The sequence below is a fragment of the Plectropomus leopardus genome, chromosome 7 (assembly GCF_008729295.1).
Source record: "Plectropomus leopardus isolate mb chromosome 7, YSFRI_Pleo_2.0, whole genome shotgun sequence".
Lineage (NCBI taxonomy): Eukaryota > Metazoa > Chordata > Actinopteri > Perciformes > Serranidae > Plectropomus > Plectropomus leopardus.
The window spans coordinates 35,335,654-35,349,783 of record NC_056469.1 but is presented as its reverse complement, the minus strand read 5'-3'; the positions used below and the strand labels follow the sequence as shown (position 1 = coordinate 35,349,783).

The window sequence follows — 14,130 nt, the reverse complement described above, 5'->3', positions numbered from 1 at the left end:
GCTCCACTCCGCCTGCTCCTCCCGGGGCTTTGTGTTGTTTCCCCGCAGGAGGAGCGCTCACGACCCGCAGGGAGGAAACTTTCCGCCCGGGCGGGTACTGACACACTGCAGGGTCCAGTGAAGTCAGTCGGAGCTCAACCCGGGTACCCGAGACCACAGCAGCGGGCAGAGGACCCGGTTCAGCCCGCCGCCGCGCGCACAGTGAGCCGCGGTGCGTTTGGATAACAACAGTCCGCAGCACCGCCCCGCCGGCGGCAGCTAGCTGTGCACACCAAGCGCCTCCTGAATGTACCTGCCGGCCCGTGCGGAGCTGCGTGTTCACGCGGACCGGAGCGGGTGGAGCTGTGCGGGACTCACCTGCTGCGGGAGCTGCGGGGCTCGGACGCGGCGCGCGGACGGGTTTGCACGGTTCTTCTTCAGGCGCGCTCCGGTTCAGGAGGCTGTGGTCGGGACTTCCGCCTGCTGGAGCTTCCGATTGGCCCACAGCGAGTGTACGTCACTTCCCGCTCAGAGCAGCGCGGCCTCTGATTGGTCGGTGGGAGTCCCTCCAACTGCAGGGAGCTGCGGGTTTTTTCGGGCTGGAGGGTTTAACGGGTCCGCCGCGGCCGGCGGGACTCCGGTAACCCGGTGCACCGGCCAGACAACAACAACAAAAACAACAACAACAGTCAGACAAACAAACAACAACAAGGCGACAGCGCGGAGGCCGAGAGGCGCCAAGACGCCACACTCTCGGGGCCGGACGCCATCTTGTTTTATTGTTTGTGGTGGGGGCGGGGCTCCCGCGTGACGTCAGGAGGCGAGGCTGAAATATAATTTTTTATTTACGACTTAGTGTCAGAAAATATTAATAAACAAATAAATATCAAACAATATGTCAAAAAAATACATAAATATAATAATATATAATAATATATATGTATCTAAATGTTTGTTGCGGAGTATCTTTGCTAGTTCTAAGTGCGCTTCCCAGAAGCCTACAACTAAATTATAATAATGAAAACTTGTTATTATTTCTATTATAAAAAGTGTAATTTTGGCAATTTAAATTTTGGTGGCCTGCAGGTTCAGAAGGCACGTTTAGAGAGAAAAAAAATTGCCGAAAGTGATTTGAAAACCCCCCCGAAAATGTTAAAGAGCACTAAAAATGTTTAAAGAAAAAAAAACAACCCTTTTTAAGAATAAAAAAGCCCAAATGCTATAAGCAAATAAATAAATAACAAGTAAATATAAAGTTTTTAAAAATGACCAAAAGGAAAAAAAAAGCCAAAATGAAAAATATTGCCAAAAGTTTAAAAAAAAACCAAAACAAAACATGACTTTCAAACACAGCAATTACGCCCTACCCCACATATATAACGAACAGTCCCTTACAAATTTGGATTATTAATACAAAATATAATCAATTAATAAATTAAATGTATTATCACAGATTAAATAACAGCAGTATATCACGTAATTAAAATGGTGCAGCAGATTTCTGAGCTACAGATTCTATTACCATTTAACATTTGTGTCATTTTATTTTGGTAATCTGAATAACAGGAAGTGACAGGAAGCCAACTTCCTGCAAATATTCGTGGCAAATATTGACCAGAAAATAACTGGATAGAAATCATCAGAGATTAATGAGACAGAAAATCTGATTTTCCTATTAGCACTGAGAAATTGTTAATACATCGCAAGATGATTATTGAGTAATATATTAAAAATAAAGAACATCCTGACTTTTTAAAATCTAATTTAACTTCATTTTGCTTGATACTTGTGTTTTAATAGCTAATTAATTAAATATTTAAAATGTGTATGTTACAGAATTATTATAATGTTTAAGCATTTAAAATTTTTGAAGCATTTTTAGGTCATTTCCTTTGTTTTCCATTTTTAATTTTCTAACACATTTTCAGGTAATTTTCTTGCAACTTTTAATTGTTTCTTGACCATTTTTGGGTCTTTTTTTGTTGTTGCTCATGACCTTGTTTTTGAAAGTTTTCGTTTTTTTTTCTCAGGTTTCAAAGGGTAAATTTTTGACTTAGAAGAATACTTAAAACTTTTAATCATTCATCAGTAGTTGGGGATTAATCTGATTACATGATAAATCACTGCATCTGTAATTCCTCTTATTAACCAGAACGTGTCTTTGGTCCAGCAGACAGCCAGACTCTGAACCTTCGGACACAGATTCTGGTTTTATTAACTGAGACGCAGCACTTAGCGACTCTTTTAGGCTTCCAATCACAGAGAATCAGTCATTGGGAAAAAAATAAGTAAAAATCTAATATTCAGGTAAAGTGACAGTGTGCACATTGACTGACCTCAGAGCTGTGTGACTTCTGTATGAGCTGATCAGACATTACTCTCCTGTCAAAGGCAGATACATGGATATATTGGCTGATAATAAAGTTCAGCAAAAATCAACATTTTCCAACTGAGTTCAGGTAATTTTCTTTATAACAACCAAAATAATAATAAAAAAAAAAAAATATTATTTTTAATATGTGGTGCTTAAAAACTAAATGCTACTTCTCTGCATTTAGTCTGGATTTTGGGGACACAAAGCAGACCTGTCCAAATCAAAAAAACTTCCATGAATTATATAATTGACTAACAACCTCGAGATCTCACTAAAACAAACGTATAATATCTTCATACGAACATATAGAGACACAAAAATGACTGTAATAATCTTAAAGTAAACGTGTTGTTCTTGTTGTAGATATGTGGTTTCCAGCAGACAGTGATCTCTCCTGTCCATGTGCTCTCTAACTGATCCCAGAGCAGCTGAGTGTGCTGGATAATCTGCTCTAATCTGAGTTAATCCGTCCCCTCCCCCTCCTCTGTGTCCTGGCTTGGCTCGCTCTCTCTCGCTCCCCTCAGTCTGTTCTGACCTGCAGGGATGAAGGCTGCGGCTCCAGGAGGATTCCTGGTGCTGCCGTGGCCCGGCGGCAGCTCGGACCCGGAGCCGGAGCCGGTGGAGGAGGGCCGCGGCGGGCTGATGCTGAGGTGCGGAGCTCTGCTGGGACTCACTCTGATCTGTAAGATTTAACTTCTGAGTCATGATCAATAACTTACCGTCTGCAGAGACGTTTACGTTCCCACTACATGTTCAGATTTATGTAAAACATTATTTGCTCTTTCATTATTTTGTGTAACTGAAACTTCAGATTAAAACAGGTAAATACCAAGTGAATAAATATAGTAAAGTGACATGTGCATGAGTCTGTGTGAGAGACTGAGACACTCAGCAGCTACTTTATTAGGTACGCCTCTCCAGTCTGATCCAACACAACAGCTCCGCTATAAAGTCACTTTACACAGATGATGTTTCATTTCATCTTTTTGATGTAAAAGTAAAAGATATAAAGACAGAAATGAAATATAAAATATATATATTTTTAATAATAGGTGGATCAACAGATAGATATGCTGCGTTCATGTGATGTCAGATGGTCATGGTTTCCAAGTTGTTGTTTTTATATATATTTACATTTAATCTAGGTCACTCTACATGAACAGCAGTTAACATTAATACCATATTGCACGTTACATGTGATTTAAAATTGATATTTAATACATAAATTAATAAAAAAAAGTTTCTTACCATTGACCAAACATTGACTTTTGCCCGCCATGTTTCTGCATTTATGATGCCAAATCAGCAACTCGTGTTATAAAATAACGTTATCGATGGCAAGGAGAGCAAGCTTTATTTGTATAACACTTTCATAAAACAGGGCAATTCAAAGTGCTTTACAGAACAATAAAATATAAAAAAAACATAATAAAGGCAGATTTATAATAAAAGAGTAAAGAGATCAAGTATAAAAGGTTTCTGCTTTATAGTTAAAAGTTTACTTGCATGTTCCAGCAATAGATGCGTTATTAAGGTGTGCAACTACTAAAAGTAAAAGAGAGCTACCAGGAACAAAATAACAAAAATCTTTGATTTTTACCCTGAAACATTACGCAAACATGACAACACGGAAACGTGGGTATCATCGAAATTTTCAAATTTCCCACTTTTAATTAGGACTTTGGATGGCCGTTCATGTGCTTTTAACTGGCGAATACGGTAAATGCAATATTTTGGAGGAGCATATGAAGGCAGCTTAAGACATATACATACTTAATTGTTTTTATTTCATTTATTTATACTACAGTATAACTTGCAATTGCAGCTTTGTGTAGTACTGAAGCCCAAGACAAATTTTCCTCAAGGGACAATAAAGTTAAAAAAAAAGGAAGAAAGCAAGAAAGAAATAAAATATATAAAGTGGGTTATTTAGTAACATAAATTATGCTGACTTCAAATAAACATGCATCATGTTTGAGCAGTGTGTTAATCAGCCGATTATCAGCTTGTTATTAACTCAACAATCCTGTTTTCTGCTGACTCGGCTGTTTACTCTGCTCTCATTTGAACTGAGTGAACTTTATTTTTTTCTGCTTACCTCCAGATAATTAACTTTTTATATTTAATCATTAATTTCACTTCTTATTTGGTTGACTGACTGCCTTTCTGTTTTTCACATATGTTGTTAATGGGTGTACATATTCAGATATTTGCAGCATGCACATAAAAGTTTTTTTTTTTGGAATTAGAAAAAAAAATATTCACGATGAATCATTTTAAAAAAGGAAAAATTTGAACATGATGTTATTATTATCGATATATTATGTATATCAGGATGTCAAAACACCAGAACCTTGATGTTTGTTAGAAATGTTAATTTTGTGTGGGAAAAGACAAATCCAAAGTAATAACTGGAAGTGTTTCTTTTCCTTATAACAGTGACATTTTAAATGGTGTGTTTTGGTGTGCGCAGGTGTGGCGGTGTTGAGGAAGTGGATTGCAGGTGGAGTGTGTCGCTGCTCAGCTCGCCTGGATGGAAAGACGGTTCTGATCACCGGAGCGAACACCGGCATCGGCAAAGAGACCAGCAGAGACATGGCACGCAGAGGTCAGACTTTATTACCCACATTGTGGGGACCACTGTTTACATGGTGCCATTGTGGGGACGTGTGAGTGTGTTTACACAGTTAAAATGTGGGGACTAATGCTGCCTTCACGTGCTCCTCGGAAATATCGTATTTACGAGTTACAAGCACACAAATGGCCAAAAGTCATAATTATGAGTGGGACATTGGGAAATTTTGATGATACTCAAGTTGCCCTGTTGTGACATTTGCGTGACGTTTCAGCTCGGCTCATTTACTTTTCGTTGTTGCACATTTTAGTGTCTGCATCTATGACTGTAGCAAGCAAGCAAATGTTGAACTATAAAGCAGCCAGGCAAGTATACTGACGTTGATAAAAATGTTATTTAATAATGAGTTGCCGACTTGATGTGATAAATGTAAAAACATGGCAGGCAAAAGTAAATGTTCAATGGTAAGAAACTTTTTAAATAATTCATTCAAATATCAGTTTTTGATCACATGTGAAGTGAAACGTGGTATTAATGTAACTGCTGTCTATTTAGAGTGACCTAGATTAAAGATAATAAAAATATTATATGTAATATAAAAAGTAATATATAGAAATATTAATAAACTGGAAACAGATATTAACTTCTTTTTTAAACGCTCTTAGCATTTATATACAAACCCATCTTCTTTGTAGCTTCCATGCTGTTTTTACTTTACGACCTCAAAGTTCACGAACACAACAAAGTCTGAAGAACGAATTCACAGCTCAGAAACATCGACCGTCTGATGTCACACAAACGCATCAATACAGCTGTTAGTCACTACAGGGGACATCACGCATCTGTAATCACGGTCAAACTGTGGGGACTCACTTCCCTCTAGGACAAACATCCCCACACTTTTCCTCAAAATGTCGTGATTTAAGATCACGTACTGCATCAACACACTTCATTAACTTTGTGGACACACACTCCAGGAGCATGATGTCATCGCCAGAGGTCAGAGGTCAAAGTAACATTAAGTAAATCTAAGAAAAAGGCTGAAACCACCTGAGCCGATTACAAGGATTATTACTTCCTGTGTGTGTGTGTGTGTGTGTGTGTGTTGTGTGTGTTAAATCAAACATCACCATCGCCATTATAAGGCGACTGAGGCTCAGGAGGTGCAGCGGTCGGGAGCTAATCTGACGGTCTGTCGCTCGATCAATGCCCAATACATGTCGAAATATCTGTGACCGAGATTATGAACCCCAAATTACTCCTGACGGCTGTGCTGTCTGTGTGTGAGTGTGTGTGAACGTTCATCTCTGCTGTAACAATGTACAAGTGTGTGAATCAGTGAATGGTGCTTGTGCTGTAAAGTGATTTGAGTGACTGCTAACTTAAGAAAAGCACGATATAAATGCAGTCCGTCTACCACCTTTAGGCCCCTGCAACGAATCAAACGTTGGTGTGTCACGTGGGTCTGGGCAGTGCGTTTGATTTGTTGCAGGGGCCCGTTTGGTAAATGAACTGATGGGTGTGTTTGGTTGTTGAATCCGCCGGGTGTTTATGGGTGTGTTTTATATATTTTTTAGGAGCCCGGGTGGTGATGGCGTGCAGGGACCTGACCCGGGCGGAGCGGGCGGCGGAGGAGATCCGTCAGTCGACAGGAAACGGTAACGTGGTGATCAGACACCTGGACCTCGCCTCGCTTTACTCCGTCAGACAGTTCGCTAAAGACTTCCTGGACACTGAGGACAGACTGGACATCCTCATCAACAACGCAGGTGAGTTCACCTGTCTGTATGCTCACCTGTCTGTTTCTCCACTTGTCTCTCTGCTCACCTGTCTCTCTCTCCACCTGTCTGTCTGCAGGAGTGATGATGTGTCCACGATGGCTGACTGAGGACGGTTTTGAGACTCAGCTGGCTGTCAATCATCTGGGTCACTTCCTGCTGACCAATCTGCTGCTGCCGAAGCTGAAGAGCTCCGCCCCCAGGCCGCGTGGTCACTGTATCGTCCATCGCCCACCGCGGGGGTACGACCTCTGACCTCTGATGTTCCTCTGTAATGTTTATGGTGTTTGTTGTTGTTGATTCAGTCTTTATGTTTCTTTTCAGGCCGAATCGACTTTGACGACTTGTTTTTCAGCAGAAGGAAGTACAGTTCTCTGGAGAGCTACAGACAGAGCAAACTGGCCAACGTCCTGTTCTGCAGAGAACTCGCCCGACGACTCAAAGGTCCCCGAAACACTGAACACCAGTACACTGGGAGGTCCTCGCAAACACTGAACACCCGTAGACTGGGAGGTCCTCACAAACACTGAACACCAGTACACTGGAGGTCCTCGCAAACACTGAACACCAGTACACTGGAGGTCCTCGCAAACACTGAACACCAGTACACTGGGAGGTCCTCGCAAACACTGAACACCCGTACACTGGGAGGTCCTCGCAAACACTGAACACCAGTACACTGGGAGGTCCTCGCAAACACTGAACACCAGTACACTGGGAGGTCCTCGCAAACACTGAACACCCGTAGACTGGGAGGTCCTCACAAACACTGAACACCAGTACACTGGAGGTCCTCGCAAACACTGAACACCAGTACACTGGAGGTCCTCGCAAACACTGAACACCAGTACACTGGGAGGTCCTCGCAAACACTGAACACCCGTACACTGGGAGGTCCCCGCAAACACTGAACACCAGTACACTGGGAGGTCCCCGCAAACACTGAACACCAGTACACTGGGAGGTCCTCGCAAACACTGAACACCCGTAGACTGGGAGGTCCCCGCAAACACTGAACACCAGTACACTGGAGGTCCTCGCAAACACTGAACACCAGTACACTGGGAGGTCCTCGCAAACACTGAACATCCGTACACTGGGAGGTCCCCGCAAACAATGAACACCCGTACACTAGGAGGTCCTCACAAACACTGAACACCCGTAGACTGGGAGGTCCTCGCAAACACTGAACACCAGACGACTGGGAGGTCCCCGCAAACACTGAACACCAGTACACTGGAGGTCCTCGCAAACACTGAACACCAGTACACTGGGAGGTCCTCGCAAACACTGAACACCCGTACACTGGGAGGTCCCCGCAAACACCGAACACCCGTAGACTGGGAGGTCCTCACAAACACTGAACACCAGGCGACTGGGAGGTCCTCACAAACACTGAACACCAATACACTGGGAAGTCCTCACAAACACTGAACACCCGTAGACTGGGAGGTCCCCGCAAACACTGAACACCAGGCGACTGGCAGGTCCTCACAAACACTGAACACCAGTACACTGGGAAGTCCTCACAAAACACTGAACACCAATACACTGGGAGGTCCTCACAAACACTGAACACCAGTAGACTGGGAAGTCCTCACAAACACTGAACACCAGTACACTGGGAGGTCCTCACAAGCAATACTAACAATAAGGTAACTCAGCAGTATTTGGTATCACTACTCTGTGCGGGAAAAATATGAATTCAAACATTTTTATCAGTAGTGTTTGTACCTGGAAGTGAAATCAGAGGCTCTGTGGTGTCCTCAGAGCTGGGATGTGATTGGCTGTTCAGTTGTCTAAAGTACCTGTGAACACCTGTTTCTCCTGACTCTGACCTCGGCGTCTCTCTCTGTAGGCTCTGGTGTGTCATCGTTCTGTCTCCACCCGGGCGTGATCCGGACCGAACTGGGTCGTCATGTTCACGGCTGGTTCCCCCTGCTTGGGGCACTGCTGAGCCTCCCGTCCCTGCTGCTCATGAAGACTCCCCGCGAGGGCAGTCAGACCAGTGTGTACTGCGCCGTGACGCCGGGACTGGAGGCCCTGTCCGGACGATACTTCAGGTAGGAAGACGGGTCTGGAAACACAAAAACACAACTCTTCAACCTCTTTATGCTCACTGATACTTTTACGTAGAAACTCATTCAAACTTTAAACTAGCTTTTTGTACTTTTTCACATCAGTTCAAAAAACCGAAAACTCTTTTTCTCCCACAATGTTCAAGGTTCATACAGGGTTTTACATAAAAATGTTGACAAACTTGTCCTCTCTTACACAGTGTCACATTTCAAGTGTCAATACTTAAATGTTTTAGAGTTTTGGTCCTCAAAACAACAGAGAGGCATTCACTGTAATAACTCACACTTTAACAGACACTAAAGCTGCTTTCATTTTTTACTTTTAACTCTTTGAAACCTAAACAAATTGATTTGATTTCTTTCTTTCATAAACATTTCTCTAAAAACAATTTGTTAGGAATTAGTAAAAGAAGAAAAAAGTACCAAGGACATGGTACAACATGGAACACAGAACAACCTGAAAATAAGCAAACAAAGAAAATAAAATAGAAAAACAAAAATGAACAAGAAAATAACCTGAAAGACATCTAGGCATCTAAATGGGACGGGCTTTTAATTCCTTTCACATGAAACTGCTGCTCAGCAAAGACCTGAAATACAATCAAAATCAAATTATTTATTTGAAACCTGGACAAATTGACATGCAGCAAAATAACCCAGAAATTAGCAAGAAATCTGAGGAAAGTAAGTAGTAAGTAAGAAATTACCTTATACAATGCGGGAAATCACCTACAAAAAAAAACCCTTAAAAATGACAATAATTCGGCAAAATAATTTTGAATATATAATTGTGAATGAAGTTCACTGGTCATTTTCCTTTGCTTTCTTTAAAAATAGTTTTCTGCGTCTGCTAATCTCTCTTTTTTTTTGCATGTCTTTGCCGATAATACCGTCTTTATTGCAGCTCACGGTTTCAGTAAAATTAACTGAATGATTGGTATGTAGAGAATCTTACCAAACTATCATTGTGAGGAGCATGTCCATATTCACAAAAGTTTAAACATATAAACATATTTGTCTGTGCGATCTAAGCAGCTAACCAACGCTATCTCCAGCAGGTCGCCACAAACCTGTTTTATACATCCAAAAGAACCACCGGACTGAGCCTCTGATAGAGGCTTTTATTTGTCAAAATGTTTCACCACACCAGCCTTTTAAAAGGGATTGAGCATTTTATTGGGACTAGGCTTTTATTTTGAAGTTTTACGGTATTTGTGTTTGTCATCAGCGACTGTGCAGAGAAGGAAGTCGCTCCAGAGGGGCGGGACGACATCGTGGCGAAGAGGCTGTGGGAGGAGAGCGCACGATTGGTCGGACTGAAGGACACTGACCTCTGACCTCGGCCCTGATGTCTGTGTGCAGAATGTAGCGCCCCCATCGGGTCGAAATACTGTGACTGCCGGGAGCCGATCAGACGGTTCGGGATGGGAGAAATAACAAAAATATCATAAATAATAAATTTAATAATGTGCCCGAGTACATTAAAGATCAGTTAGTTAGAAAAAAGACACAATTTGACGATACTTTTGAGAATTTTCGGAAAAAAGAACCAAATCTTTTTAAACAGCCGTGACGTCCTGAAAAATATTGTGGTTGTATTTAGAAAACATGTTTGCCTGAGCTGGAGTATTTGAGAACGTGGTGCCTGATTGGACGGTGCTTTGCTGCTGACCTTTGACCTGAGAAGATGTCACATGTGATTCTTAAATAAAGGTTGGACTGAATGTTTTTTTGGTCTAAGATAGTTTTTTTCCAGAGCAAGATGTTCCCTTAACGTTTCATGTAAGTTTCCTTGATGTTCCCTTTAATTTATCGATTGTTCCATTCGTTTGTTTTTCCTTCATGTTTTGTCCATATTTTTTCACGTTTCTTTGACGTTTCCTCCAGTGTTTCTTCATCTTTGCTTTTTATTTCCTTTCTCGTGTGTCTTGATGTTCACTTTAACTTCTTTCATCTTCTTAATGTTCTCCTCATGTTTCCTTTGTTGTTGTTTTTGTTGTCCTAATGTTTCCTTAATGTTTCCTCAATGTTTGCTCCACTCGTGTCGTTAATTATTGAGGATGTTTGTCTTCAGGAAATCAGATTATTACGTTTTATGTTTAACAGTGTGATTGTGAGTTTAGATCAAATAAATAAAATCCAAATTAACTCAATGAAACAGATTTCCTATTTTTAATTTTTAATAAGTTTAATGTTTCAAACTTTCTCTGAATTTTTGTTCATATGAAACTGAATCTGATATTTTTAAGTTTTCATGATTCTGCTTATCTCTTTTCTTGCAATATTAGTTTTTCATCTATAATGACAGTTTCTTCATAAAGTGGTTCACCCTTCAAAACCTGAGCTAATTGGTTTAAATTTTTAAAAAAAACATGGGTAGAAGGCAGTAAGCAATGTAACCACACATGGCCCAAAGGTCAGCAACAAACAAAATGACCTTAAAATAAGCCCCCCAAAAAGAAATAAAGAAAAATAGTTAAAACAAACAAACATGAAAATGAACTGAAAAATTCCTTGAAAAAATATTATATATATTCCAAATATGTATAATATATAATAATCATTATGTGATTATTTTGGACATTAGTCCCTAGTTGTTGTTGTTTTTAACCCTTTTCTCAAACAAACTTTCAGGTAATTTTCTCGTTACCTTATACTCATTTTTTTGCAATTTGTGGGAAATTGCAAATTGCTCACTGCCTTTTTTTCCCATGTTGTCTAGAGAGACCAAATCAAAGTGCTCAGGTTTCAAAGAGTTAAACTTTGACTCTGATAAAGTCGCGGGTCCAGATGTGGACTGGTGCTGATGGGGCTGTACTGGGAGCTCACTTTGATCCACGTGTTCACTCCTGTTCACTGTTTTTGAAGAGTTGCGGAGAGCTGATGTTCCTGCAGGGGGCAGAAGAGTCACAGTAACATGAACTTTTAATGTTGCAGCTGATCTGATCTGAGATCTGCTGAGCAGAAACATCCATTAACCCTTTGAAACCTGGAGCCACATCACTTTTATTTTAACCTTTGCACCTCAGCAAACTGGGGTGATTTCATCCAAAAACATGGGGAAAAAGATAAAAAACAAATTAGCTATGTTCCACAAATTGCAACAAATTAGAAGATTAAGTAAATTACTTTCAAAAACCGAGGGGAAACTGTCGAAGGAAAAAAGAGGGGGAAAAAATCAAGCAAAAATATATATATAGAGCTAATAATCATAATTAAATACCTAAAAAAATTTGAAGAATTATTAAATTATAATAATTCTTCAAATTTTTTTAAAGCACATTTTCTGTGTCATTTACTTTTTTAATTTATTCATTTAATTACTTTTTTATTTATGTATGAATTTATTTTGATTATTTCTGCTTGTTCCTATTTTTATATACCAGCCCTCATATTACCTTTACTAAAGCTCTGTCTGGGATTATTCTATTTTATTTTATTTTATGTTATTTTCCAATTTTTATTGTACATTTTCTCCCGTCTCATAACTCCACTGTACATCTACAAAGGTCTGTGGGATGGGATGGTGTTGATAAAGGTAAAGGTTTTAATAACTCTTTGTTAAAAAAAAAAAAAAAAAGTAAAAATAGTCTGTTTTTTTCTATTTGCTGTATGTACCACACACTTGTTTCAATACAAAAATTGAAATATTTATACTGATTTTCTTGTGCTTTTTTTTTATTTTGGGTCATTTCTTCTTTTTTTGCTCATCACTTTCTTCCCATTTAAAAAAAAAAACAGCCAGTTTGCTCAGTTTTAAAGTGCGAAATCCTTTTCGCACATTTGTGTTAAAAACCTTATTTTTACCACTTTACTGTTACACTGGTATTTATCGATATTCTGTTTTAATCATTTGTTTTATTTTGCACCTTCACAAAACGGACGCAGACGTATGGACGGACGCAGACGTATGGACGGACGCAGGGACAACTCCAAACATGATGCCTGAGGACGCAGCTGTCACTGACGCTGAGTCATGAATCAAAACGGGATAACGGATGTGTCTGAGAGGAAGTACAGTCAGCTGATTCATGATGACGATGATGTCAGTTCTGCTGAAACACAGTCAGCATCTGAACACACACACACAGACACACACACACACACACACACTGATGACGCTGCGTCACACACTCACGCGTCTCACTTCCCGTCAGTGGTGTGATTCTTCCTTCCTGAAGCTGCTGGAGGTCAAAGGTCAGGCAGGAATCATAAGAAAGTGACAGAAAGTCCTCTGTCCTGTCTCCTGATGTCCCCGCAGCTGTTTACGTTTTGCTGTCGTCCTGTTTGTGTTGTTGTGTGATTTTTGTTAATGTTCAAAAGTAAAAACATGTATCTTTACTCCTTCCTGTACTGCTGTTTATCAGTCTAAATAGTTTTGGTGTGAGTTGCAGAGTTATCAGTGAAACAGCTGATGTAGCTCATGAACCGTGCTCGTCGTACCTTTGATAAGTGACGCTCTGGATGTCAGAAACATCACAGGCTCCCTCTGCGACGTGTTCAGCAAAGTCAAAGATTTTAGGAGGCCGGACTTCCTGCAGAGATAAAAAAGCGAAAAATATTTATTATAAAACATCATAAAACATATGGTGCATTAATATGATTTATATGTCGGGTTACAATTTAAATATGAAGTACTCATTTATTTTATTGTAGACATGTCTTGTATTCAACTGGATCCTCTGCAACAATTACATTTATTCTACTGCAATATGACATTTATATCATTGCACTAAATACTCCTATTCACAAGTATCTGGTTCTATTATATTACACAGAAGGCAGACATCTCTGCAGCTGATATCTCAAACCCTCCGCAACTCACACCAAAACTGTCTCCATGTATAAATAGCAATACAGATAAAAGGAAAAATATGTATTTTGATATTTGGGGTGAATTTTTCCTTTATTTTTTTTTTTTTTTTCCCCAGTAAAAGTTATTTTGGGGCGAATGTAAATCCTGTATTCAGGCCAAAAGTGTTAGCATTAAAATATACTTTAAGTACCACAAGTAAAAGTACTCATTATGCAGAATAATATATTTAATATTTTTTTATTATAAATATTGATGTATTCATGTGCTCATTACTATGGGGAAGGGATATGTAGGTTTTATTTTGACCTACTCATTTTCGGACACTGTGCTTTTGTTTTCTAATGTTTTAATTTTTGGTTTGAAATAAAGTCATTTATACATTCATAATTGATAATTATATGTTGTCATTCATTTTTTAATTTTCTAAGCTGTTTTACTGTAAATACAGTATTAAGTGAATGTACTAGCTGATATTTTCACCTCTGTTGTACAAAACCAACGTATACAGAGTAATAAATCATTATATATAG

At 39.8% G+C, this 14,130-nt stretch overlaps 1 pseudogene; it reads left to right on the top strand.

Annotated features, from left to right (window-relative positions):
- The first annotated feature begins 2,460 nt into the window (after nucleotides 1-2,460).
- Nucleotides 2,461-10,659, top strand: LOC121945576 (annotated as a pseudogene).
- Nucleotides 10,660-14,130: the final 3,471 nt, after the last annotated feature.